Source organism: Chrysochloris asiatica, unplaced genomic scaffold (genome assembly GCF_000296735.1).
Source record: "Chrysochloris asiatica unplaced genomic scaffold, ChrAsi1.0 scaffold00055, whole genome shotgun sequence".
Taxonomy (NCBI): Eukaryota; Metazoa; Chordata; class Mammalia; order Afrosoricida; family Chrysochloridae; genus Chrysochloris; species Chrysochloris asiatica.
This window is the reverse complement of record NW_006408573.1, coordinates 6703207-6712095: the sequence shown is the minus strand read 5'-3', so window position 1 is coordinate 6712095 and position 8889 is coordinate 6703207.

Sequence of the window (8889 nt, the reverse complement as noted above, 5' to 3'; positions counted from 1 at the left end):
AGAGTTGGGATTGAGTTGACTCAGTAGGGGTTCCCAAAGGCTTATTGACGTATCAGGTTTTTATGGATTGAATTGTGTCCCCCAAAATATGTGTTGTAAAACCTAACCTCTATGTCTGTGGTTGGAGTCCTGGCGTAGCGCTGGGGAATGAAGCACAGGACCACAAGGTAGATTTGAACCACAAGATGGCAGTTCAAACTCACCAGCCATTCCTTAGAAATCCCATACAGGGTTTACCTCCACAGCACTTAACAACAAAATGGATATGATGCCATTTGGGAATAGACTATCTTTGTTATGTTATGATGGATTAACATTTGGTGTAGGATAAGATTGTTGTTGTTAAATGGCATTCTGACTCATAGTTACCCTGTATAGGGTTTCCAAGGAACAGCTAGTAAGTTTGAACTGTCAACCTAAGGGTTCAAACCCACCTTGCAGTCCAGTGCTTATCCTACAAACCACACCAGGACTCCAGTGCAGGATCTGTTTTGAGTCAATCTCTCACTCTGTCTCTCTCTCTTTTTTAAAGTTTTTATTGTGGATTGAGTGAAAGTTTACAGGGCAGATCATCAGTTTTACATTCAACAAATCATATACCTTGCTTCATTACAATGGTTACAATCCCCTCCATGTACCATCAGTTAATAGTATTTCTCTCTATTCACTTTAGCTCTTTTTCTTTCTTTCTTTCTTTTTTAAACACTCAGGCATAGATAATAATTTACACCACCAAAAGGCACATTCTGCAAGTCTGTCTCCTGGCCACTATCTCTTAATCCCTCTCTTCCCATGAATCTAGAGTCCTCAGCTGCTCCCCCTCTCCACATCCTCATATCTGCCTCCTTCTCTGGCGTAGCTGCTTCTCTGGATAAGGTCCCGCATTCTGCTTGTGCTCTTCTTCTCCCTTGATGGTCCTAGGGTCCTTTGTTTCTGGACTGTAAGATTAACTACTCCCCTGTTTTTGTTATAAAACTCCTACCTTTACATTTAGTCATGATAACAATTATTCACTATTGAATCATACGAATCTTATCCCCATCTCTTTTAACCAGACCCATCTAGACAAGATGAAAACTATTCAGTGGGGACTCTTTCTCTCCCCCCCTCCCCCAACCCGCCATGTTCTTAAACTAAACTCCCTCTTGAAACTTTGTAAACCAGTCACTTCGTGCCTTTATTGCCCCCTGATTTTAGGTAGCCAATATCTAAGTTGCCCATCCCTGTCTACCCTGTGTACAGAGGGGATAGTATTGATACTTGATGTGAAGACTCCTTCCCTCTCTGTTGGTATTTAGAGTGACTACCTACATGAGTATGGAGTCCTGGTGTGTCACTGTGGGCTTATGTATCAGACTGCAAAGTCATTTAAACTGCAAGGTGGGTGGTTCAAGCTCAACAGCTGCTCCTTGGAAACCCTATACAGGGTTGATATGGGTCAGAATTGACTCGACAGCACTTAACAACAACAACCTCCATGAGTATAGGTCAGGTTCATCAAACTGTAGCAATTTACCTTTGTTACCTTTATCAAAAATTGTTTGTTTTTTCATCTTCCTCTAGTCGAATTTTTATTATCATTCAGGCCATTGAGGCTAGGTCAAACGGGTACTTTCTGCAAGTTTGGGTGTTCTTATGCATCTCCCCTCATTTCACATCAGCTGGATGCTTCACGCTCAGCTCTAGCCCTCTGTGGCTATGTCCTTGTCCATGGCCTCAGGTGTCCCCAGGTCTCACCACACTTTGGACTGACCAGCCCTTCCTCTTCTCTCTCTCATCTCCAGGTCAATGGGAGTCTATGGACTGTGGTTGAACTCAGCTCATTTCTTCATTGCTGCCTTTCCCCCTCTTCCACTCACCAGTATACCAATGTGGTCACCAGCAAGCTTACATGCCTGCTCATGTGTTCCCTTTAAGTTTCAGTCTTGGAGGGGGGTTTGTCCTGAAGAGACTTGATGGCTTCCCAGCGAAGAGCTTGCTTATTCTTGTAGTAGCCTGTCATACTGGCATTTTTATTTTGGGTTTTACTTGATGATCTTTCTTTGAAGATATATTTTCTGTCACTCAAGCTGTTCCAGGCTGGTCTGCTTGTCCTTTCAAGTGGGAATGTTCCACCTGAATCAATCTCTTTTGAGATACAAAAAGAGATGAAATATAACCTAGTATGTCAAGATGGGGTAAGAGAGATGCTAAGATGCATGGAGCTCTCCAAGGAACCTTGGAAGCAGAAGTTAAAGAGACAAGGACCTTCCTCCATAGCCGACAGAGAGAGAAAGACTTTTTTCTAGAACTGGTACACAGAATCTGGACTTCTAATTCACTAAATCATGCAAAAATAAATGTTTGTGTTGAGGTCACCTACTAAATAATTAATACACAGGTACAACAGGAGCAGCCATAAGCTAGTCTGGCGGAAATGTTCAAAGCATTTGATGACTGACAGAGCCCATGCCAATGAACAGCAGAGCAGGCCCTGGCATGTGGTGGACCGCAGGCAATCCAGGAGCAGGGAGGGGCCAGAGCTGTGGTGGGAACTATGACAGGCTCAGGACTGCCCTGTTTATCAACCAGTTATTAAGTGTTGTTAAGTCAGTGCTGACTCTTAGCAACCCTGTATAGGGTTTCCAAGGAGCAGCTGGTGGATTTGAACTGCCAACCTCGTGGTTAGCAGTCCAGTGCTTATCCTACAAAACCCAATATAAAACATTTTATCTATTAACACTGGTATGGCCATTGGGAGTATACCGGGCGACTGTCCAGTGGTCTAGACCCCAGTCAATGCATTTCCTACACTTCCTCCACCAAGAACACAGCCCACCTGAGAGACAGCTGTGGGCTGGTGGAGTTCTAAGCAGAACACAAAAACTTCTTAGACCAGAAAGGCAGAGCAAACAGGGCTTCTGAGAGGGTCTGGAAATTCCTAATACTCATATGAGCTAAAGGAGCTAATGAACCTGTAGAAAGGATTGAGCATGGATCAGGGATGAAGTTTCCAGGGGAAGGCAAAAAGTTGGGAGTAGTCTCATGTGATGCAGTGAATTACTTACTCTGGCCCTTCGAACTGTAAGTCTTTGTTGTTGTTGTTGTTGTTGTTGTTGTTGTTGTTGTTATGAGCTATGGAGTCAGTTCTGACTCATAGTGACCCTGTACAGGGTTTCCGAGGCTGTGAATTTTTACAGGAACAGAAAGCCTCATCTTTCTCCCACAGGACAACCAGTAGTTTCAAACTGCTGACCCTGAGGTTAACAGCCTGATTCATAACCACTATGCTACCAGAGCTCCTCCTGACAAATGTCTGGATAGTTGTTACGTGCTGTCGAGTTGGTTTTGACTCAGAGAGACCCTGAGGAGCAACTGGTAGGTTTGAACTATCAACCTTGTGGTTCACAGTCCAATGCCGATCCTACAGCACTAGGCGTTCAATGACTGGATTGTTGTCGTTGTTGTTGTTAAGTGCCGTTGAGTCGGTTCCGACTCATAGCGACCTTTATAGGGTTTCTGAAGAGCACCTGGTGAGCTTGAACTACCGAACTTGTGGTTCAAACAGACATCGCAGTTCAGTACATTAACCGGCTGCACCACACCAGGACTCCTAGAATTATGCAAACATGAGGCTATGGCCCACCAAGGAAATTGAATAGCTTGCTAATAACAAAATAAGGTGCATGGCACCTTTGTGGGGGTGAGACCATGCAGATAAGATGTATGGAATCCTAACACGGATTGTCGGTTTTACCGTCCCAAAGGCTAATAATAAAATAAGGGGCATGGCACTCTTGTGGGGATATTGCTGTTAAGTACTGTTGAGTCATTTCCGACTCATAGCAACTCTGTATAGGGTTTCCAAGGAGTGGTTGATGGATTTGAACCACTGACCTTGTGGTTAGTAGCAGTCCAGTGTTTATCCTACAACACCATATCAGGACTCCTTTGTGGGGGTTGTTGTCACGTGCTGTTAAATTGGTTTCAACTCATAGCAATCCTGTATAGGGTTTCTGAGGAGTGACGGTGAGTTTGAGCCCCCTACTTTGTGGTTAGCAGTCCAGTGCTTATCCTAGTGCCACAATAGGATTTGTTGGGGTTGTGTTGTTGTTATTAAGTGCCGTCGAGTTGATTCCAACCCATAGCGACCCTATATAGGGTTTTCAAGGAGCAGCTGGTGAGCTTGAACCACTGACCTTGCAGTTCAAACGATTTTGCAGTCTGACGCATTAGCCCATAGTACCACACCAGGTAAGACCCTGCAAATCAGATATATGGAATCTTAGGAGGGATTCAAGAGAAAGATGAGGCTTCTGCTCCTGTAAAGGTTTACAGTCTTAGAAACCCTATGCAGGGTCGCGCGTTATGAGTTGGAACTGACTCCAGGGCACACATCCACCACCACCACCATCACAAGGAGGGGTTGATGGGTTTTGCCAATTCTGAGGCAGAAAAGGGGGAAGTGGAATGCGTCCTTTGGCCCCAAGATGCCTGTACGGAACCTACTCAATCCAGGAGACAAAGCTATGACACTGGAGACAGTGAGAGATGGCGGGAATTAGCAGCAGAGACAGCAAAGGTAGACAGAGTATGGGCTTCCTGGCCACTGGAATGAGAAAGCTGAGTGCCTCTGGATGGGAGGTTTGCTGGTGAGTGTGGTACCGCTGAGCTCTTGGAGGAGTTTGACTTGCCAACCCAGAGCTAGAGCTGAGCACATTTATGAGGTGTTTCTGGCCACTTATCAGCAGTGCTAAAAAGAGTTTTGTAACACTTACTTGAGAAGGCCAAGGCCAGACCTCAGGGGCCAAGGGCCAGAGAGAGACGTGCCTGTAGGCACCGACCTAAGAACTATATCCTGACTTATCCCTGGCCCTAAATTGCAACTTATTACTTTACTAATAAACCCCAAAAGGCTTCCACCTCCTAGGAATCAGCTTTGAGTGGCTGATGCTGATAATCTTGCATCAACCTGAAGTTAGAGAAAGTCAGACGTCATGTTTATGCCTCACTAGATGGGCCCCAAAGGAGCTCTGGTAGCATAGTGGTTAGAAATCGGGCTGCTAACCTCATGGTCAGCAGTTCGAAACTACCAGCTCTTCCACAGGAGAAAGATGACACTTTCTACTCCCGTAAAGATTTACAGTCTCGGAAACCCTATACAGGGTCACTATGAGTCAAAATCAACTCTACGGCATATCACAACAACAACAATATGGGCCCCAAGGCTTCCTGAGGTCTACCTGAGAGTCACAAAACGGAATTTATTCAAACATCTGTCCATCCTGACATCCACACACCCATCCATTCATCCGTGCATCCATCCAGTCATCTGTTCATCCATTCATCCATTCATGCAATTCTTATTTTTCAAGTTCTTGCTATGTGGCAGGTCCTGGGGTGTACCCACTGTGAGTGGTAAACCAGATGACCAAGTTCCTGCTTCACAAAGCATAAAGCCTAGTGGGAGAGACACATCATCCACAAATAAATCAGCACAGTGACTTTGGATCTGAAACAAGAAGTCGCGATAGAAAGTGAATTGGTAAAGTGGGGAGCACATTAGCCAGGATGTCGAGGGAGGGGGCTAAGGATGGGGGATAAGATTGGAGAGGTAAGCAAGGCTGGCGGGGGGGTGGGAGAAGGGTAAATCAGGATGTCCTGTGATCTCAAGCATGGCATACAGAGTCTTTCTGTAAAGTTGATTTTGTAAGTGAGAATTTGCCCCCACAATATTCACCAGGTACAAGATGTCATGTTGCTTTGTTTTTCTGAGCTTGTACTCATGAGGATGGCAAGACTTCCTCTCACATTCTTTGGACATGATATCCAGAGGGACAAGGCCCTGGAAAAGGACATCGTGGTTTGTGATGTGGCGGGTCAGTGAAACAGCGCCCCCTGCTAATCAGAATGGTAAACTGCAGCATCTGGTCATTCCCAGGGTTTTCTGCATGTAAGCAGTCCACGGAACTTGAAGTGACCATTCTGGTCACCATGAAATGTTCACTGCCTGCTGATCTATTAAAAACTGGGAAACTAGGTCAGCCAACTCTCAGCATGCCAAATAGAACCTAGAGGTCTTTGACTTCAGCTTTCAAGGGTCCCCGGACCCCTTGCCACCAGCCCATCAAAGATCCATGCCTCCTTCATCTACCGCCCTCTGTGGGCCAAGATGCCATGGTCAGGGCTTTAGCGGGGGCTCACTGCTGGTACCTCATGGTTCTGCCCTCCATCCTCAGCCAAAGAAACCGAAACCACAGCCTAAAACACAAAAGCTTGGCTCTGGCATTTGGACTGCTTTGCCAGGAAAAAAATCTACTCTTTCTTTTACATAGCCTCCAATAAAAAAAAAACACAGAACTAAAAATAATAAAGTTAAAAATAATGTCACAAAGTACAGCCTGCTGCCTGAGTTGGCTTTACTTTAAGGCTTATCTGAAAGGAAAGAATGTAAAGAAAGCATCCGGCACTGTACTAGGCACAAGGGGTTTTGAGACTTGGGTGCAGGAAATTACTTCATGTGGCCTTTCTAGCCCTTGTGATTCACACACAGTGATTAGGTGGAACTATGCAAATAAGGTGCTTGTGACTGACCAAAGGGATTGAACAGCTTGCTGCTAATACAAATAAGATGCATAGAACCCGTGTTGGGGGTGGAACTATGCAAATAAGGCATAATGGAACCCAACTGAAGGGATTGGTCAGGTTTGCCATCCACTAGGTTTAAAGGAAGACACGGAGACACAGAGAGGAAACTGTAACAAGAAAGACAGTAAGAAAAAAAAAAGAAAGACAGCAAGAGACCTGTGGTGGGTTGCAGTGGCAGGCATCAGCAGAAACCAGGAGGTCAGCTGTAGTGGGGCTTGTGCCAATTACACGCTAAGAGCGGTAATACTTGTCCAAACAGGCCCAGCAGCAGGGTGTGCAAAGAAGCTAACCTTTGCAAGCACTGTTGTTCCTGTTATTTCTGAGTTGTTCCTGATCTAGTTGTTATCTTACTTCCCTAGCAAACCACGTAGCTGTTAGTATGGTCCCTGAGTTCTGAGAGACTCTGCAGTCAGGGAGAGTACTGAGGTTTGTATGGGGGCTGAGGGGAGGGGAGTCGTTAATGTTAGGAGGCAGTAGTTCAGCAGTTTGGAAAAGCTGGATGGTTGGGATATCTTTAACTCTGCCTCATAGGAACCAGCTTTGTGCTGATCTTTATGAAAATTACTCCTTTAGAGCCAGACAAAGCAGGCTCACTCACCATCTGTGCAACTCTGTGTAAGTTACTTGGTCCCTCTGAGCCTCATTTTCCTCAACTGTAAAATGGGGATACTGATATTTCTGCTGCTGTGAACATTAAGTAAAATTTAAAATGAGTTCAAATAAGACAGTCACTAAAAACCCTCTTCCTTCCACCCTTTTCCCAGGACTGCTGAGGTCACAGGGATGTTAGAATTCCCCTTCAGGCCCCTCAGCTGGCTGAATCTTCTGACTCTGTCCATAGAGAGTCATGCCAGGCATAGAAAATGCCAGGCTGGGGATTCCCCATATGTCGGCAGACTTTCCAAGCTGAGCTTAGGGGAATTTCCTTACACAAGCTGGACAACTGCCCTCGAGGGGCTGTGGCTGGTGTCTAGGCTGCTGATAAGAGGGAAATGGGATCAACAGGAGTCACGGCCTTCCCCTTGCTATTTTTTGATTATGAGGGCCAGGAGGCTAACATCTGAAAGGTATCAGTGGGTGGGCAGCTGACCATCCACATAGACCCAGGTTATGGACTGGGTGAAGACCCAGCACTGACCTCCACCCCAGGGGAGGGCAGCAGGCAGGGCGTCTGACCTGGGCTCCAGGTCTGTCTGGCCTGCCTCTATTTGCTCATCTCTAAAATTATGCCCATGTGTAATGAAAGAGGGAGATTCCCACGGCTGAGAACACAGGCTTCTTTTCCAGAGAGGACCCTGGGTAATGATGCATCTTAGTTGCCTGCCTGCAAGATGGGGGCAAGAGTGGGGGGGGACAGAAGCACCTGCCTCAAAGTCTTGGCCTTAGAGAGAAGTTGGGGGTATCCGGGAATCTGGCTTCTCCATGGTCTTGGTTATTTCCTCTAGCATTCACAGGAATTCCCTCTCTGCACGTTCACACCCTAGTCAGCCAGCAGGCAGGACTGCTGTCACCTCCAAAACCCATCCAGAATTCTGAATTTGATCATCTTTTATGATCTCCACCTTCCTGGTCCAGCCACCATCATCTCTCACCCTCCTTCAATGGCCTTCTCCCAGTACTCCAATTCCTCTCATGGCCTTCCATATACATCCTCCACATGACAGCCACTTTCCTGTTTAACCCACTTCAGTGACTCTGTCACACTCACAAGAAAACCCAAGCTCCTCTCCCCGGCATGCCAGTCCTGTGTGGTCCTGATGCTAAAGTCCTCTGTACCCTTTCCTACTGGTCTTTCTGCCTTTCCAACAGATCACACATCTCCCTGCCTCAGGACCTTTGCACTGGCTATATATCCCATTGGGAACACTCTTCCAGTCCCCAATCCACTTCCCGGTTCAACGGGAGAAAGATGAGGCTTTCTCCTCCCATAAAGATTTATAGCCTTGGAAACCCTATACAGGGTCGCTATGAGTCAGAACCGACTCCACGGCACACCACCACCACCAAGAATAGTGGTTAATGATCCTGAACATTTCTTCATATGTTTGTTGGCTGCCTGAATGTCTTCTTTGGTAAATTGTCTGTTTCCTCTGCCCATTTTTTATTGGATCATTTTTCTTCTTCTTGTTGAGGCACTGCACATGCGAAAGATTTTATTTAACTCATTAATTAATTAGATCAATTAAAGGGACTCTCCTACATTGCTGGTGGGACTGTAAAATGGTGCAACCACTGTGAAAAATGGCATGAAAATAGAAAAAA